The sequence below is a fragment of the Cupressus sempervirens genome, chromosome 7 (genome assembly GCF_028749045.1).
Source record: "Cupressus sempervirens isolate cs-2001-9-10 chromosome 7, ASM2874904v1, whole genome shotgun sequence".
Classification (NCBI taxonomy): Eukaryota; Viridiplantae; Streptophyta; class Pinopsida; order Cupressales; family Cupressaceae; genus Cupressus; species Cupressus sempervirens.
In genome coordinates this window covers 561848779-561873420 of record NC_143124.1, presented here as the reverse complement: position 1 = coordinate 561873420, position 24642 = coordinate 561848779, and the positions used below count along the sequence as shown (strand labels likewise).

Sequence of the window (24642 nt, the reverse complement as noted above, 5' to 3'; positions counted from 1 at the left end):
GGATATATAAATGATTTTAAATTTTTAATAATGTTACTTTATCAATATATCTCCCTAGAAATAATACTTGGATAAAAATTAAGCAAAATACATCATATTAATCATTTAGATTAAACTTTTATTTATTTTCCTTTTAAAACAATTATTAATATAAATAATTTTCATTATTTTAACTAACTCATAAGAAAGATTAATTGTATCATTTATTTACTTGTAAAACATTATAATTATATTGTTCCTTTCTAACAACTATTCTCAAGGAATACAATATAACAATTAGTTACAATAAAATGTGTAGTTATGATAGGAAAGAGGATAGCGTCAAGAGGTTGAGTATTCAACTCCTTCTCATCCTTTTTGTAAAAACCATTTTTTTTTCATTTAATTTTAAAAAAGGGAATAATTAATCGATCAAATATGCATTGTAAATCATAATATTTGACATTTTCATTTAAATGTATGTTTTCTCTTATGAATGAACTTTACCCTAATAACAGATTTCAATTGCATGACATGAGTAAATATTTTATTATTTTTAAATTTTTAAAAACATATAAGAAATATAATTTCTAATGAAATAATGAAGCTTTCTAGCATAAAAATTACTTCCCTTTCAAATTTGACACCTACAAATTTAGGTGTCAACATCTCCATTCCAGTTAATTTCATGTCTGGATATATATTGGTGTGAAGGATTAATCTATAGTTATCTCTTGTCCTCATAACAATCCTTTCTCTTCTAGCATTTTTTGTGGGAATGTTTAACCAAATTCTACCTTTAACATATTCCTCCTATCCCCCATTTCTATACTAGAACAAAGAAACATCAATGGTAAATTTTGGATTTCTTTCTCTTCACTAGTCTCAATAGATATTTCTTGACTTGTTCCCTTCCCACTTCTAATTCTTGGAATGATATCAGCTCCTACTATTCCAAATAGATGGAGAGGACTATAAATATTACTTATATCCCTAGAAGTAGAAGATGGACCCAAATCATTACTACTTAATGTTGCCCCAAATGAACTTGTGCCACCCATAGACACTACACTGGATGCAAAACCAAAAGAAGATCATTTACTAAAAGAACCAAACTTTGGGGTTAATCTGAAAGACATTATTTGAGCATCAATGGAAAAATAGGAGCATGAAAATCCAATTCCTAAAATTCCTATGAAAGTATTATGTGTAGTCAAAAATTGTTGAAATGTTTTAATAGAAGCAGGTTATTTTTTTTTCAAAGCTTTTTATTTGTCCTCTCATCACCTTTTTCCTCTTCCTCTTTCTCACTTTCCTTCTTGTTTGAATATTGTGTCTTTTTCCTTTTTATCAAGACATGTATGCTTGATATTTGATGATTCTCCTTGCAGTTTACTCTTCTCACTGTTAGAATTACTTTAGAATAACTAAGAGGGGGGGTGAATCAGTTATTCAAGGTCCAAATGTCCTATTCACACTTTTCACTAAGTATAGTGAAATCATTCAACCATTCATCCATCTAAGCTTTAAATTATCTAATCAACAAGTTATTGTAAATCAAGATGCAAGTATAACACACAAGAAATCAACACATGACAGTGATTTACGTGGAAACCCAATTTGGGAAAAACCACCAGTAACATGCTACTCAATTTTCACCCTTCTAAAGTGATGCCCTATGAAAGTCCTACCCTATTAAAGGCTTAAAAAACACTATTAAATGTGACCTTATTAGAGGATTTAACCACCCTATTAGAAGTGGGCCTAGTTAGAGGACTTTAGAACATTCACTTGGAATGCCACCCTATTAAATGATTTATAAATGGCTGTTAGGCCAACCTAAGTCCATAAGATTTTGAGATCTAATACAATTGCTAGAGATTATATGAAAATCTTGACCTTACTACAACATATAGCTTATCTTGTAGATCTCGGATCACTTCTCAGCTCATACCCTTGCCTAGCCTTCAATCTCTGCAACTCTTAACAACTTGCCTTTTCTTTCAAGCTTTGTCTCCTTGAGTCTCCATACTCAATGTACTAGTGCAATCATGTCTTCATGACCACTCATAGAAGTAGAGCCTTTGTTCTCTTCATTCTCCTAGATGTCTCCTTTTTGACACCCTTTCAACCACTTCATAGATTTGGCACTTCAGCAGCAACAATATCAGTAGCTCTTTGCTTCTTGGTTTATGACTTCTTAAATAGAAGTCTTGGAGTTCCTTTTCCTGCTTGATTCTTCCATTTTCCAATTTCAATTTTCATGGATTAGGTAGGATTCATTATATCTAACCCATATTTTGTTTCCTCTAGAAACTTCTTGAATAATCCTTTAGAATTCACCCAAAAATGGTTTACATAAGATTATATGCCAACAACTCATCATCCTTATCTTCAAACTCATTCACAAAATTCAATGCAACCACTATGTCAGCTTAGATTTGGCAAATCTTCATCATTTGAAATAATGTATTAGCTTGGCACTATTGTAATACTAGTGCTTGACACATACTGTGTTGCTTGGCATCAACTATGTTTTTCCTAATGCTCGGCACCTAAAGATCACTTGCAACTAACTGAAATTTTTTTGATTCTCGGCACGTGATCTTTACTTAGCACTTGAAGATCACTTAGCACATGCTATAAATGTCTATTACTTATCTTCTACTAATAATTTTCTTGGCTTCAACTAACTTGCTCAGCACTTACTGATGATCTTAGTTAAAGGTTTGCAGTCAACCTTGTTACAACTTCTTCTTCCAATATATCTAAGTGTGACCAACCTCTATATCTTTGAGTATGTCATCCATACATTACTTAACCATTGTTTTAACTAATCCTTGCACTTCATTACAACATCATAAATCAACCTTTCATTTATGTGCTCTTGTTACGTCTTGTTGATCAAATCCTCTTCATCAATCAACTAAGTGATAGTGCTTGGATCTTATAAGAAAATATCATCCCTAAAAATAGCAAGTTTGACATCAATGGCAAAACAATGATTGAAAACATCCTTTTACAACAAATTCCCTCTTTAATCTTCAACAACTATGAGCTTTTCAATCAGATTTCCAACAATCTCCCTCTTTGGCATTGATGGCAAACCAAACTGATCAACCATCAGACTAAACTATTCCATCAAAAGCTTACTATGTTAGAACAGTAAGTCAAATGCCAAAAAAAAGTAAATTGTAACATCACATCTCCTACTACTATTCTAATTGTTTCATTTCACTTCTCCCTCTTTGTTGTTGTATCATTTATCTTTATCTTTCTCCCTCTGTATTATTCATCTTTTGCTGTTCTGATCAACCTCTAAAATCTCCCTTTATCTTTATTCTAGTTGTCTACTATCTCCCTCTTCTTTTTTGATCCTTTATCTTCAATAGTTGTTGATTAGTTGTTCACTTCTCCCTCTTTGACAACAATGCCAAAGACATAAAAGCATCTTAATATGTAGATGTAGCTCTTATAGGTTCATTTACTGTCTCCCTCTATCACCTTCCTTGTGACTAATTTGAAGTTTTAGCACTTCTACTACTTTAGACATGGATCCCAAAGTAAAAATCCTCTGCATTAATGTGTAGAATCTTCAACATTCAACTTATTTGATGTAGGGCATTCTTTCTTTTTGGTTCAAGTAGCCTTAGCTAGTATCACCCCTAACTTACCTCTAAGATACTCAAAAGCATCTTTAGATAGTGCTTTTGTGAAGATATCAGCAATATGTTCCTTTGAGCTGACATATTCCATCTTCACTTGTTTGTCTTCCACTAGCTCTCTTACATAGTGATACTTGATTGCAATATGCTTTGTTTTAGCATGCATTATTGGGTTCTTTGATATATTGATAGCACTTGTATTATCACAATAAAGTGTCACAGGCTCAATTACTTCTTCCTTCATACCTTGCAGAAAATGTTTGATCCACACAATATTGGTGCAATTTATAGTAGCTACCACATATTCAGCTTCAGCAGTAGACTGTGAGGTGCAACTTTTCTTTTTGCTTGTCCATGTAATCAACTTCTTTCCTAAGAAAAGTGCTCCTCCACTGGTGTTTTTTCTATCATCAATGTTACCTCCCCAATTGGCATCAGTGTAAGCTTTCAGTTCAAACTTCTCATTCCTCTTGTAGTATAAACCAAAGTCATGAGTTCCTTTCAAGTATCTTAATATTCTCTTCACTACCATTAAGTGATTTTCTCTTGGATTGGTAGAAAATCTTGCTACTATTCCAATAGCTAATGTAATGTCTAGTCTACTATGTACAACACATTCCATCTTTCCAATCATTTACCTATACAAAATCTAATTTACTTTAGTATATTCATCATTCTTGGATAGTTTATGGCCTATTGCCATTGGTGTGCTAACTAGTTTTAAGTCTTCTAGCCCAAATTTTCTGAGTACTTCCTTGATGTATTTGGATTGGGCCATAAATATGCCATGCTTCAACTAATGTATTTTTAATCCAAAAAAGAATTTTATTTCTCCAAACATTGACATCTCAAATTCATGCTTCATTTGATCAGCAAAATCTTTGCATAAAACATCTTTTCCTCCAAATATTATGTCATCAACAAAGATTTTTGATATCAAAATGTCTTTACCTTTCTTAGATTTGATGTAGAAAATTTTTTTTGTCATCTATTATTTCAAATCCTATCCTTACAAGATATTTGTGGAACCTTTCATACCATGCTCTAGGTGCTTGCTTTAATCTATAAAGTGTTTTGTGCAGCTTGCAAACCATGTCCTTGTTCTTCTCATTAACAAATCCCTCTGTTTGTTCTATGTAGAATTCCTCTTCCAATATACCATTCATTAAAGTATACTTCATGTCCATCTGGTAGACTTTGAAACCTTTATATGCAGCATATGCAAGTAATGTTCTTACTCCTTCCATTCTTGTAACAGGGGTGAATGTCTCTCCATAATCAAGTCCTTCTTGTGCATAGCCTTTACAAACTAATCTAGCTTTGTTTCTTGTTATTTCACCTTTCTCATCAAGTTTGTTTCTAAACACCCATTTGGTACCAATCACATTCTTATCAGCTGGTCTAGGAACTAGAGACCAAGTTTTGTTCTTCTCAATTTGATCTATCTCTTCTTTCATGGCCTTATACTAGTCATCATCTTGTAGTGCATCTTTGACTATTTTGGGTTCAACCTTGCTCAGTAGTCATGATTCATTCCTTAGTCTATTCCTTGCCATTGGTCTACCATCCTTATCACCAATGATTTAATCTATAGGGTGATGTCTTCTTACATACTTGGCTAATTTGGGTTCAGTTCTTCTTTCCATATTTGATCCTTTAGCTTCAAAGTCATTTTGTTCTTCTTCATCTAGCATTTCATCATTTCTTTCTTGCATATTGTTTTCAAAATTAGTATAGGCATTTTCTACATTCTACAGCTCGATTTTTGAAAGTAACTCAACATTCACTAGTTGAGACTCAACAAATACTAAAGTTTGTTGCTGATTCCCAACTTGATTTGCAACATTGTCTTCAACTGTCATTCCTTCATAGAAGTATACAAAGGATCTATAATCCTCTATTTTCTTTGACTCATCAACTTGAACTTCTACATGCTCATCAAAATTTACATTTTCACTCTCCACAACTTTGTTAGTGTTAGTATTCAAACACTTATATGCCTTACTTCTGGTGGAGTATCCAAGAGATATGCCTTCATCATTTTTTGCATCAAACTTGCCATTTCTAGTGTCTTTTAGAATATAGCATTCACAACCAAACACTTTGAAATGTTTAACATTAGGTGAATGACCATACCACAATTCAAAGGGTGTTACATTTGTACCTTTCTTGACTTGAACTCTATTTAGTGTGTAGACTATAGTACTTATAGCTTCTCTATAGTATTTTAGCGCAACATTTTTCTCCATCATCAAGGTTCTAGCACAATCAACCACTGACCTATTTCTCCTTTCAGCAATACCATTCTATGGTGGAGTTCTTGTTGTTGATGTTTTCCTTTTGATACCTTTATCATTGCAAAATTTTTCAAACTCTCTTGATGTGAACTCACCTCCTCTGTCTAACCTTAGGCATTTCAAGTTCTTTCATGTTTCCTTCTCAACTCTAGCCAAATACCACTTGAACATTTGGAATGCATCAGATTTTTTCTTTAAAAACATAGTAGTCATCATCCTAGAATAATCATCTACAAATAGCATTATGTATATGTCCCCTAGGTAGCTTTGTACCTCTATTGGGCCACATAAGTCTGCATGAACTAACTCTAGTACTTCTTTGGAAATGTATGTTTTTCTTTTGGAACTAGACTTAGTCATTTTCCCTAGTTGACATTGTTTACACATTGTGTTTTCAGGTTTCTTCAACTTGGGCAATCCTCTGACTTTCTTTTTCTTGCTGATACTAATGAAATTATCAAAGTTAATATGACACAGCCTTTTATGCCATAACCACACATCATCAAATCTAACAACAAGACATGTTGCTTCTTCCATATCTAGGTAAAATATATTACTCCTAGTTTTTTCACCTTTTCCTATCAAATTTCCATCAGTTTCATAAATTTTGGCAATTTTGTTTCTAAATTCAACTTTGCAACCTACATTGCCTAATTGTGATACACTCAACAAGTTGTAGTTCAATCCTTCATCATAGTATGCATTATCACATGAAATTTTTTCTATAAATTTTATAGAGCCTTTTCCTTTGATTTGACATGGAGCATCATTACCATTTCTAATAGTATTTCCATCATATTGAGTAAGGTAATGAACTTAATTTTATCTCCTATCATGTGATGTGAGCATCCACTGTCTATGATCCACTTGTCATTCTTGTTCACACAGGTAACTAATGTTGTTGCTTCATCTTGATCTTTGTCTAATTCATCCTTCATGGCTACATAGACTACTTCATCATCATTTTCATCAGAGTCTTCTTCAACAATGTAGCATCTCTTGGCTTTCTCCTTGTAATTTTTGTTGTCATCTTCTCTTTTGTTCCTGAACTTGTTTCCTTCTTTATAGTTTTTCTTCTGTGGACATCTTGTAGCTATATGACCTACTTCATTACAATTGAAACATATGATAGGGAGTTTACCTTTGAATTTGTCTTTACCTCTATGGAATCTCATGGCCAGTAGTGCTTCTAATTGTTCCACATTTTCCTCACTTGTGTTGCTACCATTAGATGCATGTTTTCCTTTTCTTCTTCTCTTTCTTGATGTGTCCTCCTTAGTATATTTTATTGTCATCTTGGCCTTGAAAGTAGATTTAAGGTTCTCAAGTCTGTAGTTGTCAAAATTAGATAGCTCAAATGAAGTAAGTCTTCCAACTATTCCTTCAAAGGTTAGTGTGTTCTCTTGTACGAACCTCAACTCTTGGATGGATGAAACTTTTATAGTATAGATAGGGAGTAGAGTTCTTAATTATTTTCTGATGGATTTTTCTTCTTCTAGTTGTCCACCTAGACTTCTTATTGCACTCACCGCTTCTTTTATTCTTGCAGCATATTGAGCAGAATTTTCATCTTCATGTCATCAAACTTCCCTCTTAGGCTTTCTCTCTTTGCTCTCTGGATATTATAATCACCTCCATAGATATTTGATAAGGTTTTCCACATTTTTAATGTAGTTTTATAGTCTTTGATTTCATCATATTCAGCATAGCTAAGTGCAAATTCAATTTCCAACATTGCTTGGTTATGCTCCTTTTTGTTTAAGTCATCTGCAGTGACGGGTCCTGCAGGAGGTACATAATCTATTCTAATTGAGGTTTGTACATAGTCACCTATTAATCCAAGGTACAATTTCATCAAGCTCTACCATGTAGCAAATTTGTCTTTGTTGAGCTTAGGAACTTCTCTCTTGGACATCTTGATCTTCCTGGTTCTAGTACCTTGAAACTAAATCAATAGATGGCACTGATACCAATTATTAGAATTGCTTTAGAATAACTGAGAGGGAGAGTGAATTAGTTATTCAAGGTCCAAATTTCCTATTCAAAATTTTCACTAAGTATAGTGAAATCATTCAACCATTCATCCATCCAAGCTTTAAATTATCTAATCAGCAAGTTACTGTAAATCAGCATGCAAGTATAACACACAAGAAATCAACACATGACACAGTGATTTACGTGGAAACCCAATTTGAGAAAAACCACCAGTAACATGCTACTTAATTTTCACCCTTCTGAAGTGATGCCCTATGAAAGGCCTAACCTATTAAAGGCTTAAAACACACTATTAAATGTGACCTTGTTAGAGGATTTAACCATCCTATTAGAAGTGGGTCTAGTTAGAGGACTTTAGAACATTCACTTGGAAAGCCACCTTGTTAAAGAATTTATAAATGGCTATTAGACCAACCTAATTCCATAGGATTTTTAGATCTTATACAATTTCTAGAGAGTATTAGAAAATCTTGACCTAACTACAACATACAACTTATCTTGCAGATCTTAGATCACTTATCAGCTTATACCTTTGCCTGGCCTTCAATCTCTACAACTCTTAATAGCATGCCTTTTCTTTCAAGCTTTGTCTCCTTGAGTCTCCATACTCAATGTACTAGTGCAATCATCTCTTAATGACCACTCATAGATGTAGAGCCTCTGTGCTCTTCCTTCTCCTAGATGTCTCCTTCTTGACACCCTTTCAACCACTTCATAGATTTGGCACTTCAGCAAGAATAGTATCAGCAGCTCTTTGCTTCTTGGTTTATGACTTCTTAAATAGAAGTCTTGGAGTTCCTTTTCCCACTCAATACTTTCACTTTTCAATTTTAGTTCACATGGATTAGGTAGCATTCATTGTATCTAATCCATATTTTGTTTCCTCTAAAAACTTCTTAAATAATCCTTTAGAATTCACCCAAAAATGGTTTACATTAGATTATGTGCCAACAACTCATCATCCTTATCTTCCAACTCATTCACAAAATTCAATGCAACCACTATGTTGGCTTAGATTTGGCAAATCTTCATCATTTGAAATAATGCAGTAGCTTGGCAGTATTGAAATACTAGTGCTCGACACATACTATGTTTCTTGGCATCAACTATGTTTTTCCTGATGCTCGACACTTGAAGATCACTCAGCACCAATTGAAAATTTTATGATTCTTGGCACCTAATCTTTACTTGGCACTTGAAGATCACTTTTCACACACTAGAAATGTCTATTACTCAGCTTCTACTAAGAATTTTCTTGGCTTCAACTAACTTGCTCGGTACCTACTGATGATCTCAGTCAAAGCTTTGCAGTTAACCTTGTTACAACTTCTTCTTCCAATGTATCTAAGTGTGAACAACCTCTGTATCTTTGATTATGTCATCCATAAATTACTTAACCATTTTCTTAACTAATCCTTTCACTTCATTACAACACCATAACTCAACCTTTCCTTTATATGCTCTTGTTACATCTTGTTGATCAAATCCTCTTCATCAATCAACTAAGTGATAGTGCTTGGATCTTATAAGTAAATATCATCCCTACAAATAGCAAGTTTGACATCAATGGAAAAATAATGATTGAAAACATTCTTTTACAACAATATCCCTCTTTAATCTTCAACAACGATGAGCTTTTCAATCAGATTTCCAACACTCACTAGTGGGTTCTCCTAAGTTTAGATCTATGGAATTGAGGTCTATCTCCTTTTCATCAACTTCCTTCAAAGAAAACTCTCCAACCTCAATAACCTATATCTCTAGTTATATTTTAGTATAATTACTAAATTCATTTGTGTCCTTGGAAACCTCTTCTAAACTAATGTAGAACACTCCTCAAGTTTGTAATTGTGCCAAATTTATTTATCTCCTTGACATATTTTTTTGACAATGTGCAATTGTTTCTCAAATGTATACACATAATGCAATATGTCTAAACAATCATGAGTTTTTGGTATGATTTTCAAGTTAGTGCACTTCTTAGATAATAGTTTTTTGATATAATAATTATCTAAAACTAAATGGGAAGGAAGCTCAGGCAACTTGATTCACACATGTTCAAAATTGATTACATCAACCTAAGTTACTTTGGCTTCCTACATTAGTCATTAAAATGGATTTGATAGGTTTCTCTACATTGCCAGTCTGTAGTGACAATTATGATGGGTCATACAAAAGCTTTCAACTCCTTGTGATTTTTATGATTAATTGATGCAAGAATAGTGAGAAGAGATATGTCTATTTCTTAAGTTCTTTTGATTTTTAAAAGTAGCTTACTTAGCACTTGAAAATAGAGAAAGCTACATAGGCAATCAATGTGCATGCCAATTTTTTGATTATATTGCTCTTGAAAATTAGTTCATACAAATGAGATCCTAATTTATAAAGACGACAATGAAAAAAAAAGGGATTTCTTGGGGATCTTCTTTAACTTTCTTGTTGAAGGTAAAACATGTAATCCCTTAAAAAAACTTAGTGCTTTTGGCAAGAATTTTTTTTGAATTGTTCAGAAGGTTTCTAGTAAGTGGTTTCAATTGTGAGTCTCATGAGTTTAGCAAAAAATATTGAGCTTGCAAATTGTGATCTCAATTTCTGTAGAACACTTAAAGTAAATTGCAATTTTTCCAATTCTATCTATCTCACTAACCAAAGTTTGATATTGTTTACAACTCTTATCTCAAATAAATGAATATTAATACACATTCGCCTATAATGTAATGAATCACATTAAAATCTCCAAATTACTACACTTTTTATATATTATTTTGTATCATAGTTTCATCTATTATCTAATTGAAATGGAAGCTTGAGAAATGTGGTTCATGAAATGCTCAAATATGAGCACAAAACTTTGAGTAACTTGTTTGATTCTCAAAGGATGATAAATTCCTTTTACAACATAGTAGCTTCCTATATTAATCATAAAATGGATATGATGGGTTTCTCTCTACTAGTAGTGTGCAGTGAGAAGTATGATGGGCCACACAAAATCTTTTGGTTCATTGTGATTTTTATGACCATTGATACAAGAATAGTGAAAAGAAAGATTCTTGTTTCATAAGTTCCTTTCATGTTTTTAGTTTTTATTTTTTTGTCCTTTCTAGGAATTTTAATAAGCTACAAGATGGGTAAAAGAAGTTACCTTATTCAATTTGTGCTAGGTTACTTGTTATGAAATGTGATAGGCATTTAGATCTTAGGATTACAATATGCTACTTTATTGTTTCAAGAAAGCTGTAATATTTTGGATTAAAGGCAAAAACATATTTTGAAGGAACCCGAAACCCTTTCCAAAAAAAACCTCTTATAGGTAGATACACATGAGAAAGATATTCATAATGTAGTTACCAACAAAAAACATAGAAACAACTAACAAGAAGAAACTATGTAGCATCAACAACAGAAGCACTAAGAGTGAAACAATCCAGTAAAGATATAGAAAACAAAAAATACTAGTATAGAAAAAACTATGAAACTAGACCAAGTCTAGTAGAAGATGCTCTATTTGATTTTCTAGATCTTCTAGCTTCTATAAATTCTAAAGGATGGAGTCCCCTTTAGGCTCTTCCACTTTAGTTTCCTCCCTCTTCTTTCTCATATTGGCCCTCGTTCTCTTGCTAGCTAGGACCCATGATTTCATTAGTGTCTACCTCATCCTTCTCCAAATTAATGACCTTCTATTTTTGAACCATTTTACAAAGCTTTTTATGGTTCATCCTAGACACCTTTAGTTACTAGTGATTATGGAGCAAAATAGTAACTAGCATAGTTTCATTCTTTTCTATCCTTTTAATCAAATTCTTAGTATTGTTCTCCACACCCTTTACCAATCTACTCAATTTAGTATTCTTCTCATCACTAGCATCCTTCATTTCTATTTTAATTGACTAAATTTCATTAACAAGACAGTTGTCAAACTAAAGGGAATTAGAATGCCTGGCTTGAGCAATATCAAGAATCTTCAAGTTATCCATTTCCTTGTCCTTATTTCTAGTATTGTACTAGTCCAATGGCATGGTATCCTAGGCTTTGATAGTGGATTGTTCAATATTACTATTAAAATCCACCCTATTGTCACTAATGTCATTTATGGCTTTCACTAGCATGGCTTCCAAATTGGTGTGCTGATTACAATTGGCATTCTCCTGAGACCTAGGAAATAACCCCTTAGCAAGTAATTTTGGTTAATTATCATGTTAATTTTATTTCAATTTTATATTATGTTTAGTTAATTTAAAGCTTTTGATGAAAGTCATGTCTTCATTTACTGAATATTTGAAATGTTAAATGTAGTTGTTTGAAAAAATAGAAGTGACAAAAACTAGTTGCTACTCAATCAACATCTTCTTAAATATATATTGTTGGATTAATATATAAAGCACCAGCTAAGATTCATTCCTAACATTAAACATATTTTCCAACAAGTTATTGAGCTAGCAAAGGTAAACTTATTATCTCTTTGATGTAGATTTATTAATTTTTAAATTCTCTTCTTTCTTCAACAAATGTTCTTTCTCTAGATATCAATATGAGAATGACAACTAAAATTTTGTCACCTTGGTTAGAGGATATTCAATACTAACATTGTTCATTTTTATAATAATAACTTATATTACTTTATTTATTTGTTTAGGTGGTGGATTTTCTCAAGGAAACTAAACAAAAATAAAAGCACGAAAGGTAAATATAATATTTCTTCTAAGTTTGTACTGTAAGTTTCTTGTCTTTACTAGATTTTATTTATAGGACTTGATATTATTTCTATATTATTAGATTTTTTATTTTTTTTGAGATATTTAGAATCAAAAAAACCACCTTCAACCCCATCATAATTTTTGAACAGTGGAGTCAAAGTTCAAAAATTCTCATATTATTATGGTTATCCTTACCTTTGTTGTGATTGTAGATTTGAAGTAATTTCAACAACACAAAAGACTTGCCTTGCTTCAAATTTTATGTGGTTGGACAAACCTTTAGAAATGCTTGGCTTAGTTACTTCCATTTCGTTTGAGGATCCAGTGTGCTCATCCATCAAGGAACGTTCATTGACAACTTATGAGGTAGTTCATTTATTCAAACAAACCTATTTTGATTGCTTGTTTTGAATGTGAAGAAATTTTTTGTGTTCTTTGACTTAAAGACACAAATATTTTGATGGATAATTTTCATTTTCTTTTCTTAATTATTTTCAAATAAAACTTTTATGTGACAATTTACGAGTTATAAGGAAACATGACTTTACACATATACTAAAGTATGTTTCTCTTTTCATGGTTCTTACTAAAGTTTTAACCTCATATTTTATTTTTCAAGTGTTCATTTTATAGATATTAATGTATACATAATAGAAGTAAAGGTGTTTTTCCCCTTTTAACTATATGCCATCAATTATGAATAACATTGTATCAAATTCTACCATACAAAATTAAAGGAACATATACAATATTATGTGGATCATTCAACAAGCCTACAAAAGTAAAGGCTTGGGTTTCTAAAGTGAAGGGTGTTATGATGGATAGTATTGAGAAGGTAAGCCTACTTGGTTGAATGTAATAGGTTATAAATATGATTTTAAAGTCTATTTCTCACTATGTCAAGAAATTATTGTTAGCGTAGGTTGTGATATTATCTCCTATACTTATGTCATTTTATTTTTTTAATATTAATACAATGTTTTCAAAGAGTACAAACTATTTTTTGGGAGCACAAATATTATAGAAGAATCATATTCAAAAGAACGCCATGGAAGTCACTAGTAAAAAACTAGAACTAAATTACTAGTTTCGGTATGGGAATTTGGGTATGCCTGTAGGGTAATTTTTTTTTAAGCTTGGGCACATCTGGACACCAAACTTGCAATATATATGTGTGTGTGCAATATACATGTGTGTGTGTAATATATATATATATATATATATATATATATATATATATATATATATATATATATATATGTATGTATATGTATATGTATATGTATATGTATATGTATATGTATATGTATATGTATATGTATATGTATTATACATGTGTGTGTGTGTACAAGCCTATACAAAGCATATAAATTCTAGTTATTGGTTTTTTTCATTCTCCTTGTGCTCTCCTTTATTTCAATGATGCATCATAGAGTATTATTTGAAATGTTGATGCAAAAAAATTCACACATTAACATCTAGAAACAATAGCTAGATATTTCATGGATTGTGGAGATTTTTTAGCATTAAGAGCACATAGGTATGAATAACTATGTGAGATACATATATTATAAATAAATTCAAATTACATAAAAATATATCACATGTAGAATACAACATCTTCAATCTTTTGCAAGGGGCTAAGAAAAACCTATGAATGCAAAGTCTTATATACATTTTAGCTTAAAGGTCAAGAGCTATAGTTCTAACAAGGTCTATTTTGGAAGAAATGTTCCAAAGGCATAAAAGGGATTTAATGTAATTATAGAGATGGCTAAGGATTTGAGTAAGATCAAGAAATGTGTGTGATGTGTATGGGCAAGTTCTCATATTGTACCATTTGAATATTTTTATCTATATTATGTGACTCTAAATCTTCAATGTGATCAGAGACTAGGGTGTTAGAATAACAAAAGGTTAAAGACTTTGTGTTAAAGGAATATGGAATTTTCAACAAAAGATGGAGTCGTCATTGGTAGGTCTAATTAGGTTTAAAGGTTGAACTCTAGAGAAAAATGAACATTGTTATAATCAAGTGTTGATTAAGACTAATTGTGAGTTTTGATTAGATGTTTTAAAAAAATTTGACAATGGTGATGTTTAATTAATATGCTAATTGATATTTCTAACTATATGATGTAGAACTTAAGGGGAAATATACATCATATAAATAAAGGGAAATTAGCTATTTCTAAATACAATAATCAATTATAATTCCATCTAAGAAAAAATCAAGATGAAGGTACACTAATTACATAAAGAAACTATGTATAAATAATTAAAGAAATTATTGGGATTAACTCAAAAGATAAGAACCAAGACAATCTAGGAAGTGACACATTGTATGGTCATTCTTTAAAGGATGTTAGCTCAATGGAAGAGCGCCTACTTTACAAGTAGATGGATGGTGGTTTGATTTCATCATGCCCCATTATGACCAAATACACTATTAGATATGCTACTATATTTTCTCAAATACTACTAAATATACCACTAAACATGTGACTAAATATATTAAATATGTGACCAAATATATGATTAAATATGCTACTAAATATGTGACTAAATCAACTATCAAATATACAAATAAATATGTGATTAAATATAGTACTAAATATGTGACTAGACACATGATTAAATATACTACTAATTCAATTACTAAATATACTACTAAATATACCACTATATGTACTACTAAATATACCACTAAATCAATTAACAAAATTAGTGATCAAATAAATGACTAAAATTGCTAAGTAGTAAATTTAATAGTGTTAAAAATAACTGGATATTAACTACTATTAATCATGTGGCTAAGTTTAGTCACATATATACAAATTTTAGTGGTTTTTCAGTCACATATTGTTGTTTTTATAGTAGTGCCATCATGTTAGTAGGTTTCACAATCTTAGGCAACTTTCTAATTAAAAATGTAGTACTAACCTTCACAATGTTATTGAAGTTGATATGACAAAATCTCTTATACCATAGCCAACTATCATCCACCTTAGCAACTAAACATATCATTTCAGTAGGATTCAACTCAAATACATTACCTCTTGTTCTTGTACCAGTACCAATTAATCTATCATTCTTATCCTTAATAGTACAAGTCTTTTATATGAATTGCAATTGATATCCCTTATAAACTTGTTTTCCAACACTCAAAATATTATGTTTCAAACCATCTACAAAGTAAACATCTTTAGTGTTACTCTTTCCATCAAGTATAATAGATCTATTCCATTTTATGTGGCATCTTGTATTATTTCCAAATCTAACTATTCCACCATCATAGTTATTAAACTAAACAAATTTGATCATATCTCCTGTCATATGACGAGAACAACCACTATCTATAATCCAACTAGACTTTTTCTTTTCAACTGGTGATACTAATGCTCTTTCGTCTCTTTTTTCTTCTTCTTTTGTAGAGCCCTCTTCTTCTTCAATAAGAACAAATCCAATTTCTTCATCATCATCATTATGACTATTATTCAAGAAGTCTACTATTTTGAAATCAAATCCACCATCCTTATTAAAATAAAAGAAATCCTTAGGTACTCTTGACTTGTAGGGATTTTTCTTAAACTTATTTTCTCTTTTAGGATATTTAGAGTGTAATGCCTCGCCCAAAGATCCTTGGAACAAGGATAAATAAAAGCCAATACATTTTTTTTAAGAGCTATTAAGGATGGATAGATACAACATCCACATGCAATTAATCACAAAGCTCATAGTAGAAGACTTTAACCAACAATCCAAGCAACCAATGATCTCAAAGCATCACTACCTACCAATGCATCCAAAACCATCTATGAAAGTTTATACAAACCAGAAACCATTAATCTCTAGTCTATTGGGACCTAGGAAGGGGCACAACCCCAGAGGGTATCCAAAACACCCTTTGAATTTCAACTAACAAGTGTGGAGATACCTATTGTTTGACCAAGTAGGTTTTTGCATAAAAAATTAGGTGATACTTTTCTTGTATTGTACAATATTTCACAGTACTACTGGGTCATACTTTTCCAGTATCACATGATACTACTTACTACTACCACGTGACACTTTTAGGGAGCATGCAATAGACCTTACTACTACCATGTGATAATTTACTAGTGTCTTGTGATACTTTCTAGTGTCACAGGATATTTTTCCTTAAGGTGTGTGATACTTTTCTAGTATCACCTAGGATAGCAAAGAAATAGCCCAATGAATAATCAGAAGGGGAAAAGAGTTAGAACCACCACACCAAGGAGTACTGGATCCATAATAATTAAGGCTCAAACACTTGAATGAATGTAAAACAACTAAGCATGCTAAAAGGGATGAATCAAACATCTAATCACCTAATCCATTGCATCAAGTAACAATGTGGAAAGGTAACATTGTAATAACATACATGAGCATAAATCAAATATTACAAGAATGAAATCACCAACAATGAAGCCAAACTAAAAACAATCATGCTCATTTCCTCTCATCCATAATAGCATCATGAGACCTCAAAGGCCCTATCCATCCCTCGAACATGAATCTCAAATTTCCAACAAGATAGTTAGAGTTGTATAATGAGACCATTCTTAACAATACTACCAATAATAACATAAGGTAAAAATACACCCAAACATGTTAATCTATCAATAGAGACACTATCCAAAGGAATGGTAAGGAATCTCATCTAAACCATAAGATAAAACACCATAATAAGGAATGCATCAAGTAACAACTACTATCATCTAAACATGATATCAAATGCATCCAAGGTAAAACATAAATCACAAGGAAACATACTCCAAATACACTAAAGTACCAAGTGGATATCTAGCATCAGCCTCATCTTTGTACACTGGTCTCTAGTAGTGGTATAGGTAGCTACACCTTCTATCCACATGGTACCTATAGGACCACTCCCACCATGTTAATGGAGATAATGATCCAACCAAAGGCACACAACATAATCATCCAACCATGGAAAACACTTACACAAAATAGTACAAAGGATGAAACCAAGAGCATGATACAATCCAATACAATAGGTCCTGGTAAAACACTCCATGGGTCTACTATATAAGGACTCTAGTAGAGATTAGGTTTCTCTGGACTCCCAAACTCGTCAAAAATTTTTCTCCTCGGTATACTCTTGGGAGGCCGATGTGTTGTGTCCCCAACCGATTCATGTGGACAATGTATTTTCTTATATTATTTAATTACCCATGAATTTATTTAGTTGTCATGTATTAGAAACTTCTACACATACACCTTGCCAAGAACACAACCCAGGGTTATGAGAGAGTCCCCTCCACTAACCTTATTCTACATACCAATGCTCATCACATGATGAGTTCCCATAGAAAATCTAGTTTCCCAACCCAACCCCAATGAACATAATTCAACCAACAAGCAAACTCACAAGACCCTAATAAGTGCACACTCACATGCTTGTGTGTGGGAACACCAACTACATGATGATCACAAACATGGGATAGATGAGAAACATATAAAACACAATTATAAAAAGATCACTCAACTGACCTATATCCAGGAGTATAGATTCTACACAAATCCCAATGCACAATAAATCACCAAGCATCACGAACTCACTTAACTAGCCTAAATTCAAGAATATGGATTCTACATAAATCCCAATGTCCATGAAGGGTAAACATAACATGCAAGGAAACATGGATTATAATCTATTTCCACTATACAAGGAAATAATGCCAAAATCCCAACAAAGTATGGGCAGTACACAAATCAAGGCAAGAATAAAAAGCCCAAAACTCAAAGTTCTCAAATAACAACTAAACTAAAACCTCAATTCAAGTATATGATTACAATACCAAGGGTCCAATAAAATTTACCAAAAAGGTTCAGATTCCCAAACTAGAAAATCCAACAAAAGATGCAAGTCCACAAAATTCACTATGGAAACATGAGTTCAAATCAGGAAATAAAATACTCTAGATTTCCTATAACCATTCTGATTCCATGATCCTAATTGTTAAGGAAATGGCTATGAGATCAAAACTCTAAATAAGCCAAATAAAGAAATGAGTGAAAACCTTGATGACACACAAAATGAGATAATGCCAAAACACCCAAAACTAAAACATCTTGGAATTTGACAAAATCAAAAACCCACTAATCAAATCTACTCAACATCACACTTTTGGAATAAAATTATGGACCTGAACACTTCATAGAAATCCAGCAACATAATAGTGCTTAAACTTGCATTTCTAATTTCCTAAAAAATGGAAATGCTCACCCCCATCGAACTGGGTGATATGAATGCATAAAAATAGAGGAGAACACGTGTTCACCAATTGCTAATATTTAGCAACAAGAAATAGAAGCTGAAACAAAGTAAAACTAATAAAACTCCAAAGCCCTACCTCACAACCAAGAGGGAAAAATGAGAAATACTATCATAAAATAATAGGGACATCAAATCAAATGAAACCATCGACATAGTGGAGCAATCTTGATATGAATCCAATGAGACTTATCTCACAATGATCTGTGATCTCTCACAAGAGGAGGAATTTTCTCCAAAACTCTCAAATAACCAAGTGAGAAGTGAGAATAAACTCAATTTTATCCAACATTTGCACTTTTGCAAAGTGACATATTTATTATATTATTTCAATTAAAAAATCTAATTGGCTCCCTTAACCCAAATTAAATCAGGTGATTCCAATTGAATTGGAATCCAACTACAGCAAATTACCTGGAACTAAAATAAAGATTAAATCAAATATTTAAAATTCCTCTAACCCATTAAACATCATTTGATTTAATATTTTCCTTAACTAATGTGAAATCCTAAATGCACAAACAAGCTCATAGGTCTAATCACATAATGCATTATGAATTGAGTTTTACCAATTACTAGAGGATTAAAATAACCATAAAGATACATTGCCCATATAGGGATGATATTAGCTCAACATGAAAAGGTCTAATCACTAACTCAATGTTCCACTACCAGGGATATAAGTCATGCACAATAAATAAACACAATCAAGTGTAGATGCCCAATAATAATAGCCAAAGTGATAATTATGTGAAATCACGTAATGAAAGCATCTAATTAATTTCATTTAAATAGTCCATTTTGCATAAATTACTAAAATGAACAAGGTAAATATGTATAGCATATAACCAATGAATCCAACATGGAAAATTCATTTCTAATTATTTAATCATTGAATAATCAAATTAATAATAGTTGTTAAACACATAAAAAGGCACTTAAAATGTATAAGTGGACATGGTCAAATACATGACTAACCACTTGTATAGGAACCTAGTCAAATATAGCAGGATAATAATACATAGTGCAATCTCTAAACACATCTCAAGGTAATCATGAAACAACATCATGATTGTACACTCGAAAGTGTCCCACTCTAAACCCTTCTATCCAAATGATTCCATGAGTTTGGAATGCTTGGATGTCAACTTAGAGCTCCCTATCTATCATGCCTGACCACTACTACTATTTTTCTGCTTATTAGGATTTAGTTGTTATTAAGTTTCTTTTAGTTTGATACGTTGATTAAATAGTTAGAACTTGGTTATATTCTATTTAGCAGAACATGAAACTTTTGTTGAATATGTATTTAGTATCAGTATTACTCTATTTAGATTTGACATATGACTTATGATTTTGATTTATTTATTTATTTTTAATACTATCAAGGTTTAATATTTTTGATAGTTATTATAATTATGTTAAATTGAGAGGTTTTATATACCTGACATTTCTTGTTGCAAAAATTAGATTGCTTGGAAGGATTAAACGTTTAAAAGTTCTTAATTTAAATTTAAGTTTTAAGGTTTGAAAACTTGCATATAGAAATATATGATGTTAGGGTATCAAATGTTTTCCTAAGGTTGAACTTTACATTTTGTGTGTGTGTGTATATATATATATATATATATTGTTAAAAGATCAATTATTTTCCTTGGAGGTGAATTTGGCATAACATGTATGCAAATGATATAGAAAGGGTTTAAATATCTCTAATTTCATCTCACCCTAAGTTGGTTTTGATTCATGACTTTAGTTCACTTATTTTTATTGAGGGTTTAATCAACCACAGTTGGTAGAGCGTACACATTATTTTGTTTTATTAATGGGTTTTGAATGCTTTAAAAAAAGGTAAAATTTGCATTGTTTAAAAAACCAAAAATGGTGGTGGCAATGAGACTGTCGTATACATGGCTCTGTGACATGTGTTGTGTATTGAATGCATGTTTATCATGAAATAATGTACTGAAGGTTTTGTTGGCCTTTACATTTGTGAATTAAATTTTCTACAGTAGCTATGCCGAGAATTGGCCTTTTTGCACTGCTTGGTAGAACACTTGTGTTCTGTTGCTGAAGATTCGGCATTATGAAGGGTTTTGGTTGGAAGGAGATACTTTCTTATGAGGATAAACGCGGTTAAGTTGCTCACAACGAGATATTCTGTTGCATTTCATTCAGTTTCATTTGTGCCAAGGTTGCATGTGAGTTATTTTTTTTTAGTTACAGCATTTGGGAAGTGTGGTTTTGATTTGGCATTTGGGGCTTTCGCATCAAGTTTCATTGTAGAGCTTTGTGTTGAGCATTTTTTGTCTGTTGAATCTCATGTAGGGGCATTTTCTTACCCTACTCTCTTATTTTTGTTTATACTACATTTGATTTTGAAATATATGAATAATATAGTTTGTTCAGATTTAAACGGTTCATATCAAAACCTGAGCTTGGAAGTATGCAAGGTTTGACATGTATATTGTTGAATTTTGTATATTCTCATACTTAAGTGTGGGTATGGAGACGTTGCTTTAATAACAAAGTTTGCATTTGGGTTTTTGCTTCATATTATGGAAATGTGTAGCAACATGTTTTTATCAATTACTATAGAGATGAGCTTAGTGTGTACCATACCTCTGTGTTAATTATTGTAAGTTATTTTGTCAAATGAATTGCATGAAATCTACAGGCACAAACATAAATCCCTAATGATTTATATGAACTGGGTAGGGTATTATATCATATAGATTAGATGAAAATTAGTCATGATCGTTATGTTAAATTGTTGTTTAAAGTTAAAAAGAATAGTCATTGTGTTAAACACATAATCATGGAAATTGTGACTCAAGCATTATGTCAAACAGTTTGTGGGTAACTATGCACAAAAGCTTTAATGAGAAACCCAAATTTGATTTGGAAAAATAAACATATTTAGGTGTGGAGAAACAAAGCTTCAATTTGGATTTGAGATATCGGATCTTAACAACACATATAAGTTTTTGATTAGCAAGAAAAGCATACAGTGTATCGAACTGTCATTTGGAATCTAAAATGCAAATGAGGTTTTGAATCATTATTGGAAATTCATAGAGACGCCCTAAGTTTTTTAAATATGTCAATGAATTTGAAGAGAATGTCATATGAAAACAGATGACATCTGCTCTTATTTAATATGGTTCAATCAATCATTAATGTATAGGTATTTCTTAGGATATGTGGAAATTCGATTTGCTATTGTTATTCGATACCAATGACATTTTGTTAATCAGTTTGCATAAAACCATTATCAAATTTATATTAACTAACATCAACCGATTCCCTGTTTGTATTGAATACTCTTATAACTTCAAAGGGGATATTTATATTGACGAGTTTAGAGTTATCATATGCTATGATGGAAAAGAACTATATTATTCTGTCAACGGTTTCTTGTGATAACAAAATTAAGATACTAGCTATTACAGTATGAAACACTGAAGTATTGGTGAGTTAAATAATGATGTTTGTTTTAGTTAAAATTGGTTATTCATCTTAATGCTAAGACATGATTTCATTTGTTTGTGATCAAGTATTTGAATTATGATTGAAAGGTTTTAAATAGCCTGAAACTTGATTGTGGGTAGAGATTAGAATTTTGCAAATTTAAAATAAGTAGACAGTATCATTGTAAATGATCTTCTATTAAATCATTGATTGAACTTGGAAATAGGGAAATCTTTCAATTATGTTTTATTTTGCTATGATTATTTCACTAGCATTTTTATTATGATTTTGAAATAAAAATAACATGATATAGAATTCTTTTATTATTCAGATGTATTCTATTATTTTTATCAATTCAAAACTGTTTCAAATGGAAAAGAGGTACTTATGATATATGAATGATGAAACTTCATTCTAAGCAAATATATCATATGCATTTGAATTTTGTAATCTTAGTCATTCTGGAAGATAAATCTAGTTGATTATGGCAGCTGAAATTGATTTTATCGTATTAAGATATGTAAGTATTATTAAGCTGATATAACAGTTTAATTATATTTATGTAATCTTAATATTATAGATTTCATTCTTGTTTCTATAATGACCTAAAATTTACCTTTGAAATTGGTAGAATAAGATGAGTTACAATTAGATGAAGAATGTAGTATCATGTTGTTAACTGATTTGATATCCATTGCATATACATTCTTAGAATATTTGTTTGATGCGAACTGTAAGAATAGTTGTGATGAACATATATCAGGGTGCCTAAATTTGGTTAATCCTATTCAATTATTTAATACAGTGAAAACATTAAAATGAACTGGGTGGGTTAAATACATAAGTAAAGATAAATGGCCTTACCTATGACTTGAACCTTAACGGTTGAGTACAAAGAATAGGGCAAAACTCTATTACATCGTTTGATGAGTATATAGAGAATTCCGCTATGAGCTGAATACGAGCATACCGTTCATGGATGTAGAACCTTAGCACCATAGTGATGACAACTCAGTATATATATGAATCATTTATAGGTTATTCTTAGTGCAAGTTTAATTATGCATTGTTAAGTAAATGTTTACTTCTTGCATATTAGTTTTAGAGTTGCACTATGTTAAATGGAACAGAAATCTACATTATGGTTATGTATATGTTTATCCTAACATTTATGCAGGTGGATTATACTTTTTAACTCATTGTATACTGAGCCCTCTTTATGTTGTGTTGCAACACTGTGTATTTTCAGGTGCTTCAAGGTGATTAACAAGTAGCTAAAGGATTACTGTTAAAGTTGTATCTTGAAATAGAATTTTTTCTTATAGGGTCCATATATTGGACATAGGCATTGAGAATGATATCATTCTTCATTATTGTTTTGTACTCAATATGTATAAAAGTCATGGTAGAAATTTATATGGATGATATCATCTTTTATTTTGAGGTTTATGAATTGAGAGTGGCTCATTCATTGTTCTTGTACTTGGATTATGTGGCATTATATAAAAAAAAAATTACTTGTTCTTTGTTGGTTAATGTATTTCTTGTGTTTAGTGTGGTATTACACTATCGACGGAGTGCAAGAGAGTGTATTTCAAGTTCAAGGGCTCTCAACTAAGCCTTAAGAATATTCTTCTTGCTAGTAAACCATGAAATGGGAGGTTCCAAAGATAAGATGCAATAATGCAAATGTCTCAAGGAGTTCCTCAAGAATGCAATGCAAGTATGGAAACTAAGCTAAGATGAGAATGCAAAATGCAGCTACTCTAAAACATTTATGAGAGTGTTACAATCCAAATATTAAGCTATGTGAGATAGATTATTGCAAAATAAAAGCTAAACTAACATGCAACATGAATCTAAGCTAAAATGCTATGGTATGAGAGAATGTAGACAAGAAATAGAAGTTCTCCACAAAGCTCCAAAGAAACCTATTAGAAAACCTGCAGCATAACAATACTCAAAAGATGGATTTGAGGGAGAAAGTTCTCTCCCTTTTAAAGTCATACGGATGGTAGAGATCAAGATGAAGATGGTAGATGATCAATAGTGGAATTTGAAAAGAGGAGTGATCCATGTGCACACACAAGTCAACCAATAGAATATAAGTTGACTTGTCATATAAGATGAAAGTCACAAAGCCTTTTCTTTTAATTGCAAAATAGAAAAAGGACTTTATGTGTGCACTTTAAGTGGGTTAGAAGAATGGGGTCTTTTAT

General features: G+C 31.5%; 1 pseudogene; it reads right to left on the bottom strand.

Annotated features, from left to right (window-relative positions):
- Nucleotides 1-543: 543 nt before the first annotated feature.
- Nucleotides 544-21037, bottom strand: LOC149547998 (uncharacterized; annotated as a pseudogene).
- Between the last annotated feature and the right edge of the window lie 3605 nt (nucleotides 21038-24642).